General features: G+C 35.1%; 1 long non-coding RNA gene across 1 annotated transcript; it reads left to right on the top strand.

The window, feature by feature from the left end:
* The first annotated feature begins 12,832 nt into the window (after positions 1–12,832).
* On the top strand, positions 12,833–13,328 carry LOC116166576. Its single transcript, XR_004144344.1, has 2 exons — positions 12,833–12,954; positions 13,038–13,328. It is a non-coding gene; the product is annotated as an uncharacterized LOC116166576 (long non-coding RNA).
* The last annotated feature ends 1,023 nt before the right edge of the window (positions 13,329–14,351 follow it).

Below are 14,351 nucleotides of genomic sequence, written 5' to 3'. Positions count from 1 at the left end.
ATGACGATAGGATTTGGGAAAACGATCCAAAAGAGATTATTGTTCATCCCAATAATTAATAACAGAACCAGAACATGAAACGAATCATTCTTGTATTTCTGGCCGTTTTACGGACACAAAAACCCACTGCTACAAGTGCAAATATATTATCGACTATTTCACGATGCAAAATTGCCGGCTATTTTCTTAAAATGAATATAATACATCATACCTGGCTCGTGTCCAAAGATCTAGCGATTCCGGGTCTGACCCCTTCGTGAATCAGCGTGAATATTTTCACTACGACAATTTAAATTTAGAAACCATTTTCTGTAGCTCTAACAACGTGATCCTCGATTTTGTCGACACGGGCATTTGGATAGTCAAATGTGATATTTCTTCCGTCAACTCTACTTTGAAATCCAATTATTAATTAAGCAGCATTCCAGTAGCAAAAATAGGTGCTTACTGTGCAAAAAATTATATTCGCATTTTTCGTATGTAGCTTTAGTAGTCTCTTCTTGTATAACATGTTGTTCCCGTATCTATATATTCATAACTTTGCGCTATTTTCTTTCGTATCATAGAAAGGTTTCCCAATTATTTATGGAACGGCAATTTTTCGTATCTCGAATAAGTGCTCCTTTTTTTAACTATATTTTAGCACATTTTTGATTCTCAAAAAAGGAGCTTGTTTCACTAACTGTTGGTTGTTGAGGCAGCTTTTATCAATCGATCGAGATCTCGGCAACGAAATATCGTAGTACTATCGTGTTATTCCTGCATCGCTTAGTCTGAAAGCTGCAAGTCATTCCTATAAAATAGTCAGACCTTATCTTAAGGGGCGCATGCTCAGTTTCAAGTAAATTCAGCACTCCGAACAGATGCTGCAGTAAATGTTTACATAATTTTGTTGTAGAATCTCAAAATGTCATCATTATTATTATTATTTATTGTTGTGCTGAGAGACCGTACAGTCTTTACACTTGTCAGTGTAGAGACATAGGACACATTGGCAAATTTAAAATGACACGCTTACAAAAAAAAAACAAAATGGAAAATTTATGAGATCAGGTGACTAGACTCTTCTACCGAGTAAAAAACATGTCACTAAAAATGATTTTAAATTATGTCCGAAATTGTTACACTTACGGCAATTGTCTGACATTTCGGGGGACAATATTGTACATGTATCAAAGAAACGCTAGGAAGCGTTCTACGCCTTTTTAGATATGTTTCGTCCCGACGATTCATTTTTCTTTTCCCATTCGCAGTGTAAGAAATATAACATTATATGACCTCTTTTTATCGTGTAAATGAAACAAATTTCCGTCAATGGGGCGCCGAATACGATTTAATCCAAAGACCTGACTGATAGCTATGACGCATATGACAAATAAAGCTCGGCGTATTCCAATCGACAAAATAAAAACTTGAACGTGACATAATGAATATATTTTGTTTGGTTGAACGTTACTGAAACCTCGACTTCTTTTAAACTTAGAAATTATCCTTCCACATATACCAATGAAAAAGATCGAAAAAATTTACATAAAATAACCGCTCTAGTTACAATGCCCAACTTTAACTATTAGCAGATTTCTGAAAAATGAAAAAAGTGCACTGTTGTGGAGAGAATAGATCAATAATTTGATTATCTTTATACAGGGGTTCTTAAATAAATGATCTAAATACGGAAGGGGCTAATTCTTTGGCATATTTTGTTTTCCCCTTCTATTAAAACAGAATTCCGCTGCATCGAATTTGCTTTTTTGGAACATTTCTTTTTCATTTTTGGATGTTCCGTATTTTTCTGAATTTTGGGAGATTTTTGGATTAAATCTATTAAATCTAATGTTTGTCAACTGTTCAGATCTACGGTGTTAGTCAACTTTTTTTCAAATATCTTCTGCGTCTTCGTCCAGTGTTGCATATGTCGGGGTGGGAATGTGGGAACAATATTTACAAAATCGAAAACAGGATACTTACCCTGTACCTACCTTACCCAGAAACCTAGCCAAAGGTTAGTGGTTAATTTTACCACAGATTTACGACTACTTCTACAGTAGATAAGACCAAGTAACGTGCAGATTATCAAGTAGGCGAAAGGTTTTTTTTTACATATCTACATTGGTCGTTTCCGTTTATGGTGTTCGCGGACGTTAACCGAAAAGTTGGAAGCAAAGGAAATTGTTTACATTTACGCGAATAAAAACAGCAAAATAAGTTTGCGCGCAAATGATAAAATTCCTAAACAATATTTATTTTTTTAGTATAGTCAATTTTGGCGATTTAATTTTAGTAAGTACAGTGTTATCAATAAATAATTTTTAATGTAAATAAAAATTGATGTGTGAATGAGAAGGTTAACGTAAATGCGGTTTTGGAATTACGTTCGTGGAGTACACTAATGAGTTTAATCGCGATAATACGAATTATCTGTGACTGTTTATGATCAATCTATAGTATGATTAATGTGTGAATGGGCGATGGAAATATTGATGCTTAAAGTAGATGTCGATTACTTTTGCAAAATATTATTGATTGCAGATCAGAGGGTTCGAATTGACCTTTTATTTGCAGATAAGCTTACGATATGCACGGTGCGTATATAACAGTGAATAATCGAGCGTGAGCGTCAGTATCAGAGCAGTATAGTTTAAAGGAAGTTGTTCAATAAAAACAGTTTCAAGTGCCATGATCGTGAAGTGCAAAACACTTTAAAAGATAATAAAAGTGTATATTATGACAAAACTGGACAAAAATATTTAAATGTAAGACGTTGACCACCCAACCATAGAAAGCCGCGTGTTTTAATAAACAATTAATTGCAAGGATACGACCGTGTTTACAATTTGAAGGTAAGGCAATTAAGTCAAGAATAGCAACAAATGGGTATACATAAATCGGGTATTTTAGTATTAACCATCAATTTCTTCTGTTTCCATAGTATTCTAAATGAAAAGGTGTCTTTTAACTAATTGACATATAATTGTTTTTAGTTTGAAAGATATAAAGTTAATGATTACAAAGTCATAAAGTTGCTTAAATACCTAACGAAGGCAAACTTTTCAAAAGTTGATGGATGGTAAAGTATCGTATGGTTCACGATTTTACTGGAATATTGCACTGACTCAGTCATACGTCAAACCAGATCAAACAATCACGTAAAAGGAAGAAGGCAAAAATCAAAGGATGGTTTTAATAACGTCACGGTACTCTCAACAAATAATTACCTACAGGAAATTCCTTCCAAGGACCCTGACATTGACATCAATGCGCAAATATTTATAAACAATTAAGTTAGTGCAAAGTATCCGCAAATATTTACACAACTTATAAAATAACTATAACTAATTAGTCTAATTACCAGGCAACTTGACTTTGTTAAAGTCTTGAACCCGAGGACAACTGGCCGTAACCTTTTCAATTCAACTATAAAACTTGTAACACTTTTAATAATTTACAAATGAAAAGCAGGTAAATGTTATAGTAATTCTAGTATAGTGAATATAAATTTCCCTATTCTTTACCAATTATTTTGGAAGTAATTTTCACATGTCTTGTATCACCACACCACTCATGGTTCATGGCACCCGAAATTACTGTACTCATTTGTAATTTTTAAGCATATTTGCATATTAGAGGTGTTAATTGAGAAAAGTATGAAAATGAAACTGTTTTCATTTGAATCTTTATGGATTGCATATTTACACATACAGTGGTTCCCAAAAGCCCCGGGACGGAGCTATAAGTTTCAAACGAGCGAAAAAAATTCCTGTAAAGGACCAATTTTTGGCGTTCAGTTTAATGAGTAAGTGCAACTTTTTGTAAAATAGAAGTTATGGCTAGTTCATCATCTTCGCTATCGCTAGATGACGACAAAAAACTCTCCCAACGCAAGAAACAAATTCAAATTAGCAGCTCCACGAGCTCTCGGACCTCGTGCGTCGAAATTTGCACTGAGTGCGTAATTGTTGCATCACATTTGCCAATGGAACACAGAAAATTGCCCTAAAATTACCAATAGAACGTAAAAACGTGCAGCACGAGTTGCCAATCGAAAACGCTATAACACGCCCCAGAGACCAGAACGCCAAAGGTTTGTTTGGTTTGGTCCCTTCCTTCGCGAGTTATTACCGAATATGTGCGGGGAAAATACGCTTTCGTCGGTCGCCAGTGACCACGTTTTTAACTCTAACTGAAATTTCCGAATTGTGACTTTAGATACTGGTTTTGGCATTTTCCGCAAAAACGGTATTCTACGAGGACGTCTCGATCAGTTTGAGATAACCCAATTAACGCCTGATTAAACTACTATATACTGCACGTGATATTGATAGTGCCACTCCAAGTTTTAGATGAACAGTGGACTTTCGCTAGGGAATTATGCGCGTATTTTTAATTTTAGAAATGCCCTCACTTTTGGTCGAAGTAACTACCCAAAATGTTATCAATTAATCTGACGATGTGATTTTCAACTTTTATTCGGTTTTCATATTTGGACTTGGAGGCGTTTCTTTCAGATATCTATTCTGATACTCGGTACGAAAGTGACGCTTTATACACCTCTTCACCTTCTTGGTAATTGATTACATACCGAACATTGAAAGCCATACTCTTCACGCGGGTGTGATATCGCCATACTAGACAAAAGACTAATATTCCAATATCACACGAGTGTGAAAGATTGCACACGATTAGGACTCACACTAAAGCGGCCCAGTTACAATACGAGCCCACACCCGCCTCCAAACCGACACGAACCATTTATGAGAGTTGTATATTGAACATAGTGCACTCTAGATATAACTTTCATATTCTCGAAAAAGGAAAAGGTTTCCTTGGTGGTTACTTGCTTTCATTAGAGGTATTATATTCGAAGTGGGAAAATCGTAATTATCGCGATAACGCTTCAGCGAGCTCGGCATTGTCATGCGAAAAATTAGACCCATTTCACATAACTTAAGGCGTCGCGTGACGAGGTGAGGGATGAGATGAATTTACTAAATTGGGGGAAAAGAAAACCAGAAAATTCCGATTACTTCCGAAGATATGCGAGAAAAACCATAATTTGTCGATTTCGTTTGTATTTTTTCTGATGCTTTTCGAACAGATACAAAAATAATCACAAACACTTTCTCATTCCCAATTTTTGAGCTCTACAGGACTAGAAGACACCCTTGATTTAAAACGTTTCGTTTTGGAGAAATCACCACCAACTTTATTTTTTATATGGCCCGTAAAAACCAACATACTGTATTCAGTAGCATTATTTATGACGAATACAACATTAATAATAATAATAATTTATTTTATTTTTATTATATATTATTATTATTATTATATATTATTTATTTCTTTTAGTGGGGTAGTAAAAAAATTGTTTGAACCACCGCGTCGTTTCTGATAAGTTAATATTTTTAAGTGCAACTCCCTGTATATTTCAACGTCAATTTGTTGTATTCTTTTTCCTAATTACAATCATGTATCACAACCTATATTTTTTCTATAATTATATCTCGAATTATATATTATATAATATTTTTCAAAAGTCATTTTTATTGATTGGTATTAGCTGCCTTAATTACCCTGGATACCATAAACAAAATATAATCTCCATGAATCCATGGCATACTATTTAAACAGTAAAAAAAAATAAGGGTACCTTTGATGATTTATCGGATATGGGGCGATAATTACACCATTATAAACAATTATCAGTTATAATTAATCAAAGCATAAAAAAACCTTCTTTATGCTTTACTTTTGAAACTTAGAATGTAGATATGGTTCCAAGGATAAAAAGTTACGCGATAAATCATAATAAATTTTAATTTTTTATACCAATTTACATAAATCATTTCTTTGGTCTGCGTAATAAATGAAGAATACAAGCAGAGATGTGCTCATTTTGTGGTTATCTCTGGTCATTAATTTGACATTGATACCATACATCTTTGATCTTTGTTTGAGCAAAGACATCCGCGTCAGGTGATTATCCACTGCTTTCAATACCGTCCCCAGTGGGACAGTACAGCACCATTTCACTCCAAAGGAAAAAATATAGTGAAACATAACCTTCACGATACTTCTATTAAACTTTGTGCTGATGAAAATTCATCTCTAAACAAATTCTTCTCTGGAGTCAACAGTTTCATGCAAACCACTGAAATAATCATTGTGAAAAAACAAGCTACTACAAAAACATTTTATTTTTGTGCAGGTATCTTTGAATAGGAAAAAAACTAATCGAAACCATTAACCATATTTTGAATAGTTTGGTCCAGACTATTCAATATGTTTTGACAAAAAAAATAGTTCCCGATCCAAACTGGGTTTTTAGGTGCAGGATGGTTCAAATTCTTGGCTCATCATTGAGATCTCCGCAATGGTAAGATATACAGTGCAGGTTAAATGGGAGCAAAGTTGTCCCTTCTTATGACTAAAAACACGCATTAGAAATGGTTGAAAAATGAGTAGTATCAAGTATCTTTGATAGTAACTGAGATATCACCGAAAAAGTGAAAATGTCAAATTTCGTTTTCATTTTTACTAACGATCGGAAATGAACGGTTCCCGATAGCATTTTCTAAGGGCTCCTTTTTGCGAATCTCCATACCATGCCAGATGCCAAAGCTACATGCTACTACTTTCTAAGGGTACGTACAAGTTGCACGCAAGTAGTCCGATTTTCAGGTCCCACAAGCCAGCAGAGCCATTTTAGAAAAATGAAGGACGAAATACATCAGAATTATAGGCTGATTATAGGCCCTTTTTGGACACTTGAACAAATTTTCAGGCGGCATTTTTTAAAGAAAAAAACTATGATTTTGCTGGCTAAAGAAGAAGCTAGCTGATCACATGTGCGATACGTTATGCCCATGCCCAAAATTTTTGCCTTGTAATTAATATCGATCCATTAACAGTGACTGTATAAAGACAGTGTGGTCATATGCTCTATATCCGCCATGTTTTTCCCATATTCTTCATTGAGCTGATCGGTTTAATGGAATTGGTAGATTTTGGCATTTTTCTATGGTTACAATATTATTGCCACAACTGTTTGTGACTTGATCACCTTGGATTCCAAGTTAATTTCCGCCAACCCGATTTATTTGGTTAAAATATGGCGGATATCCCACCTACCAATAAAAAACCAACACCAAAGTATGACCAAACTGCCTCTATACAGTAGGTATACAGTCACTGTAGATTCATTATAAGTCACTAAATATAGAAAGTACCGCAATCCATTGGGCCCGTGTGTTAGAGAGAGAGAACGCATGTTTTTTGCCCAAAAACTGCGGAAGTTACCAGATTCTAGTAACTTTAATGTTAGGGATTGTTCCACCTGTTTGGAGACATCTGTCAAGTAGGTATTTGAAATTTGAATTTTCTTTTACTAATAAATCAAATATATAGCAAGTTGTTGTGTTTCAGGTTTTAAAAAAAGTAATGTTAAAAGTGTCTTAGTTGTCTATGCATCTTCTCTTATATTATAGGAGAATGCATCTTCTCTTATATTATAGGAGAAGAAAAGTTGAAACGGTATTCCTGAATTGGAAAGAAGTACAAAAAAAAATTAAAATTATTCGTCTCATTATATTATTAACGAACCTCGAGATCGTTTATAATTTTGTATTGCTGCCTGTCTGTGCGTCTGTCTGTCTGTCAGTGTGTACGATAACTTTGTGTAGCAATGTCCGATCGCTTTAAAAATTGATATACACATGTTCTTCAGGATATAACAAAATTCGCAGTTGTTTTTCGGCTACGTAGACCAACAGGCCAAAAAGTTACAGACCAAAAACTGCGCAAACCTCCAAAAAGGGTTTCTAACTCTTGTTACAAAGAACATATGAATGTCCGGTTTTCTGTGTTAGTAAATATTCCTTAAACTTCAGGCAACTATGCAGATGCAAACAAATACTGCGCATGCGCATAACAACTTTTGTATTTGCGCAATCCTAATTTTTTATTTGTTAATATATTTAAATGAAATTCTGTATCTAGGCACCTCGAATAAAAGTGAAACTAATGCCAAATCAAAAACTTTATTTTGCGCATGCGCAGTCGGTTTTTTTATTTGTTAAAGTATTTAAATGAAATGTTGTATTCAGGCACCTCAAATAAAAGTAAAACTAATTCCATTTCAAAAAATGTGTGTTACAAGCTATGCTGATCAGGTGGGACAGAATCAACCCCTTAGGGTGTATTGTAAAAATGATGTATGTGTGAAGATCTTGAGGATCGTTTGGTATTCAGTTGTATCCGATTTTTGAAATATAAGTTGGGGTTTAAATAAATATATTAATTGGGCGAAAGCCCGTTGAGGGCCCAGAACAAGATAGGGACAATAAATAGCCAATAAATAAATAATTTTTATTTATCCACTACATCTCCGAGAGGGGAAAAATCAAACCGATCTGGATGATAGTTTTTTTTGTTTAAAGGATGCCGCCTCAAAATTTGTTGTAGTGTCTAAAAAAAGCCTATAAATAGCCTATAATTCTGATGTATTTCATCCTTCATTTTTCTAAAATGGCTCTGCTGTCTTGTGGGACACCTCCGATTTTCGACGCAGACTGTCTGACTCCGAGAAGTAGACAGACATGACCATAAAGTAAGCATGTTTGTAAGCGTGGAAAAAAGCTGAAAGGATTTTAAATCTAGATATCGATATTCGTGAAAGACTTATTTCAATCCTTAAAATTTAGGTGATATTCTTATCTTACGCCATCTAGAGGCATACACCGAAGGATTGCCTATCACACAAATGAACGTAAATAAACAGTCCGAGTTGCCAGAAATCGGAAACCAAACTGAAAAAAAAAATAATTCCGGTAAACATCGGAGTCAAACGTGCAGGAAGTTTGCGAGGAGGTGCATTATTGGAAATATAGCTTAGTATAATACGCATTTTTTTCATATTTTGGCGATTTTGTCGAAATTTTTCTACCGGAATAATATTTTTATATTTTTTTTTATTTAAATATGTCTTTTTTGCTACCCCGTGCAGCTCTGTACGATGAAAAAAATAGATTTTTCATCGTCCTGAAAAATAGCTGTTTTTTTCGAAAAACGTGAATATCTCAGAAACGGCTCAAATTTACGGGCCCAAAAAAGTCTTCTATTTTTGTCATAAAAAATGACATTTCCTGCGATCTTTAGAAAACCAACGTTTTCCGGTTTTTTCCACCCAAAAGGAGTATGCACTTTACGTCACTAAATTGGGTTTTCCGCGTTTTTTCAAAAACCTTGAAAATGAACTCCAAGCACATTAAAAAAATTAGTGGTACTCATTTTTTTGTCAAGAGAAATTGTTGTGATTAGCAAACACGATTTTAAAATGAACGGCGTTTGAAAAGTTTCGAATGACCGCCACGTTGCTGTGACGTCACTACGTACGTTGGCGCTCAGCCGTATCATTGCTTACAATCGATTCAGAGAAAGAAAACGTCGTTTTGACGGAAAAAAGCGTGGAATAATTATTGCATTTGTGCCTGGGTGTGATAGCAGAAGACATCGCGAACCTAATAAATTGTATATAAATGTCCCAACAGGAAATATACGAAAAAAGTTCGACGTGATACCGCGAGTTTGACATCCCATTTGTATTGTTTTGAAGACGATTCTAATTAATTAAAGTACATAATGTCGATTTACTTTCAGTCAGTTATCGACGAAAATCCATCGATATATAATATTGTAATTGTAATTCAGAATATGATTTACTTCGAACTCTGTTCTTGGCATATCTGTGCCCTTACAGTGCACACATTTGTCTCTATTTTCACTTCCACATATCCAACACCCTAATTTTCTCGTTGAAATCCGTAAGGTGCATACTTTATTAGGTACCTACACTATACCTTGCACTATACACACAAAACTTGATGTTATACTTCCTATGAACCATAACAGATTTGCTTCTGGGCCTTGACTCCACTCAAACGAGTGGCATGGAAAAACTCACTTTTCGAGAAAAAGGCGGCGACCATTAACACGTCAACCTTTGGCAGACTATCTAACTGCCCCTTTACGAACCAGTCAGAACTCAGTTTATGGCTGATTGCCATAATAAGTCGAATCGAACTCCTATCAGTGTCATGCACTAATATAACTCCCGATCGGCAACTTGCGTAGTGACGTAAGCGACGCTCGACCAATATCGGCATGTCGTCGGTTGCATCAGTTGCATGACAAAATTTGAAAGTTTTACGATATTATATTAGTACGGGAGGTATAGCGTCCTATTTTTACGGGTCATTTTCGCACAATTACTTTCTATTCTGCCTGGTAGTTTTTACTTAGTTAACACTTAAAACAAGCGTCAGCTGGCGCGACTGCGTGGCGTGATGGTATGAGAGGCTGAGAAACACGTAAAAAATAGTATATTGAAAGACAAGTGTTACAATGCGACCTATTGTAATACGACTGTCTTGTGGCACGAGTGGCGACGCGAAGCGTAGCCACGAGTGTCCGCAAGATAGGAGTATTACAATAAAGCATTGTAACACGCGTTTTTCATACTATTTTTTCTATTTCGGTGCTTTAATTTAATTAAAAAAATCATTATCAGAAACTATAGGGAACATTAGAACTAACATGTTTTATGTTGGGAACACTTTTTATGCCGTTAAGTTTTAGGTTGGCAGCGTAGTAAGACTGACATTTTGAAGTTCAAACATGGAAGTACCCAACGAAGTACCTACTTGTACTAACTAGTAACTGCCAACTTAAGAGATGAGTTACCAAAAAAAACGACTATAATCACTGTCTTTGTGCAACTGATTTCGGCCGAAAACAGTTGTACAAAATCATCATTGTAACACCGAAATAGAAAATAGTATATTGAAAGACAAGTGTTACAATGCGACCTATTGTAATACGACTATCTTGTGGCACGAGTGGCGACGCGAAGCGTAGCCACGAGTGTCCGCAAGATAGAAGTATTACAATAAAGCATTGTAACACGCGTTTTTCATACTATTTTTTCTATTTCGGTGCTTTAATTTAATTAAAAAAATCATAATCAGAAGCTATAGGGAACATTAGAACTAACATGTTTTATGTTGGGAACACTTTTTATGCCGTTAAGTTTTAGGTTGGCAGCGTAGTACGACTGACATTTTGAAGTTCAAACATGGAAGTATTGTACCTACTTGTACTAACTAGTAACTGCCAACTTAAGAGATGCAGATGAGTTACCAAAAAAAACGACTATAATCACTGTCTTTGTACAACTGTTTTCGGCCGAAAACAGTTGTACAAAATCATCATTGTGACACCGAAATAGAAAAAATTGTTTTTCGGACCATTTTCACAAAGCTGAAAATGGTATATATAATAGTGTACAATGTAAAAAGAGGATAAATAACTGTCAGCTGATATTTAAATGTGGCAAAACCTGTTAGCTGGGTGTCCAAAGTGTAGCGTAGCGTTAGCGGGCGCTAGCGCACGCGGCGACTTTAAATTTTGATGGCCCAGCTAACACATTTTTCCACGTTGTCGTGTCAGCTAACAAGTGGTTTCCTTTTTTTTGTACCATAAACTGATGAGGTACTCATTTCCATACATGCTGATGTCATATTATTTGACAATTCAACTCATGTATAAAAAATCGCATAAGCCGCAGTGCAATTGTCACTTTGACGGCGGCAAAAGTTACCTGCAACTTTTCCAGCGACAAATGCACTAGTGGTTTTTTCACTTATTCATTTTCGAACCAAATATCGTATTATCCTGTCCCATATGACTAGATGACGTCTGTCAATAATTGATTAGTTTGGTGAATTTCTTGTTCGTTAAATTGTCCTGCCGAATTACACTCGAGGTTTGTATTTAAACCGAGTAAATTGGTGTTGTTGCAATTCAAATCTGTTGCCTTTTAGCAATTGAACTCTAAAAACTGTCAACCTAAAAATGCTCCACCTTCGGTGTCGCATTTTTATTAGTTGACAGTTTTTCTCGTCTAATTGCTAGGCAACAGATTTTCATTACCTAAACAACCCAAATTTACTCGCTAAAATACAAACCTCTTGTGCAATTATAAGTGAGAAAAATATGATTGAGAGAGAATACATGAGTAAAATGGTATCACATACTGTATAATAATATTATATATAAATTGAAACATTGTATTTTATAATTTGTAACGTGGTTAAGGACATAGAATAAATCACAAGAGACAAAACAAACCAAAAAAAAAGGAAACTAATAGCCCTAACCACGGCTGCGGCTGCTTACGTAGAGATTATGGTACGTTTGTGTAAGATTATTTTAGGCGCTACTAACTTTTATTTTCCTGTTAGGACAAAACGCAACCAATAACACATTTCTTAGACAATTCTTAAAAAATGCGTTACAAGAAAACAGACCGGGTCTGCGGGAGTGTGACTGAGACGGACTTATGCGACAGCGTGCGTGTTAATAAAGGCAGGCGTCGCGTCGGTCGGTGTTGCCAGGAGCTGAGGCGCTCGCGTTACGTTTTTAATAAATATTCAACCTCTTATATTTCTTAAACCGTTGGTCTGATTGAAAAAATGTTTTTTTCTATACCCTGTGTAAAATGACACGATTTTCAACTGCATATGCGGGGCTAAAGTGGCTCATTTTTTCCCTAGGGAAAAAATGAAATGACGTCACGCAAATTAGGAAATTAACTAAGCCAATCACAAATTATCTTCGAAATGTCAATCATCAATTTGAACTTGAACGTAAATGATTAACTATAAACGTAACATTTCAATATTTCGGAAAATGTCATTATATAAATCATTCCTTAAAGGAAACTGATTTAATCGTAAAAAACCGTATGTAAGTACTGTAAAGAATTTAAATTTTACTTATCTACTTATAGGTTAGGTGATTTGGAGGTTAAGAAAACGAGACTATCTTTTTAGTTCTTACTCCGAGGTCTTTGTGGTCACTATTTTAATTGTAGTTAAAACCTACACATTTGGATTCAAGGTACGGGTATCAAGAAAACTATTTATTTGGTGCAAATTTACTGTTATCATTATTAATTGAAAAAATTTCTATTGAATTTGCAGCAGCAATTTCTATTCCTTTGGAAGGTATCTCGGGAATAACAGAAGCAGATTCGAATGGAATGCAGCAATTATTACATCAGGTGGAGTACCGGAAACACTACATTCACTATCAGTCTATCACTGTCCATTTTTAAAGTTCAAGTTTGATGGTTTTTAGAAATTCAATTATTGGTAGTTGTCGCCACCTCGTCGCTTTGTATGGATTGGAATTTAAAAAAAAGACTTCAACCTCAGAGCTTTATTGTAAAAAAGTTACATCGCAAAACTATTAATTAAATTTCTTACGCAATACATTGAGAAATCATTTCACCGATTCGTCAAGTGGGATGAAAACATTGGAAGCCCCGAAAACCTCAAGGGTATGAACGCCAGAGATGTACTCACACTCGACATAAGAAGCATGTAGGGCGAAATTGTTATAAAAATGAGAATGTAATTTCTATGTAAAACGAAGCTTTACAGCAGCGTAAGAACACCATAAATCAGTGGTACAAATCGGAAGAAATAACGTTGCAAACTTTTCTGAAAGCTCGGGTGTAGATTACCTTTTACACTTTGACGAACGTTTTTATAAACTACAATTTGTACTACATGTATGTTAGTTTCTATTACCTACCTACATGTGTCAATTATGTAGGTATAAGTACAATCAAAGAGTATAATACTCTCTGGTAGAATATATTTTGCAGCAAAAAGGTACTTATAGTAGAACTTTTGTTCCACATTACTTTGTTTGTATGGATAATATACTCCCAGTAACTTATTCTCCATTTTTAGCGCATTTCCACAAAAATAAAAAAAAATGCGCTATTGTGGCCACTTTGTCCGTCCGTCCGTCCGTCCGTCCGTCCGCTAACTTTGCGACGCTACTAGTTTTTTATCTTAAGAGCTATTGTTCTACTTTTTTCGCTATTTGGTTCGTTATGGTGTCGAGTCTTGTACCAAGGAAGGAATTTTTTCTGTACCGCTTACAAAAAAAGTTATTGTAAAAAAAACAAAAAACCGTTTTTTACATGTTCCATAATTTTACACTTTTGCCGTTTATTAACGATCCTAGAGATCGTTTATAATTTTGCATTGCTATCTGTCGCCTGCCGGTTGGTCTCTCCGTCTGTTCCTTTGTCTGTCTGTCCATCTATCTGTCCGTGTGAACGATAACTTTGTTTAGAAATGTTCGATCGCTTTTACATCTCCGTTAGTTATGAACTGAATTGCATGAAATTCAATATGGGCATAGATTTAGCCATATAATACGCAATGCCAAAAGTTGAATCGAATCGATTCAAAATTCACAGTGCCCTTTTCGCATCTCGA

Source organism: Photinus pyralis, unplaced genomic scaffold, assembly GCF_008802855.1.
Source record: "Photinus pyralis isolate 1611_PpyrPB1 unplaced genomic scaffold, Ppyr1.3 Ppyr1.4_LG3b, whole genome shotgun sequence".
Classification (NCBI taxonomy): Eukaryota; Metazoa; Arthropoda; class Insecta; order Coleoptera; family Lampyridae; genus Photinus; species Photinus pyralis.
This window is presented reverse-complemented; position numbering and strand designations above follow the sequence as displayed.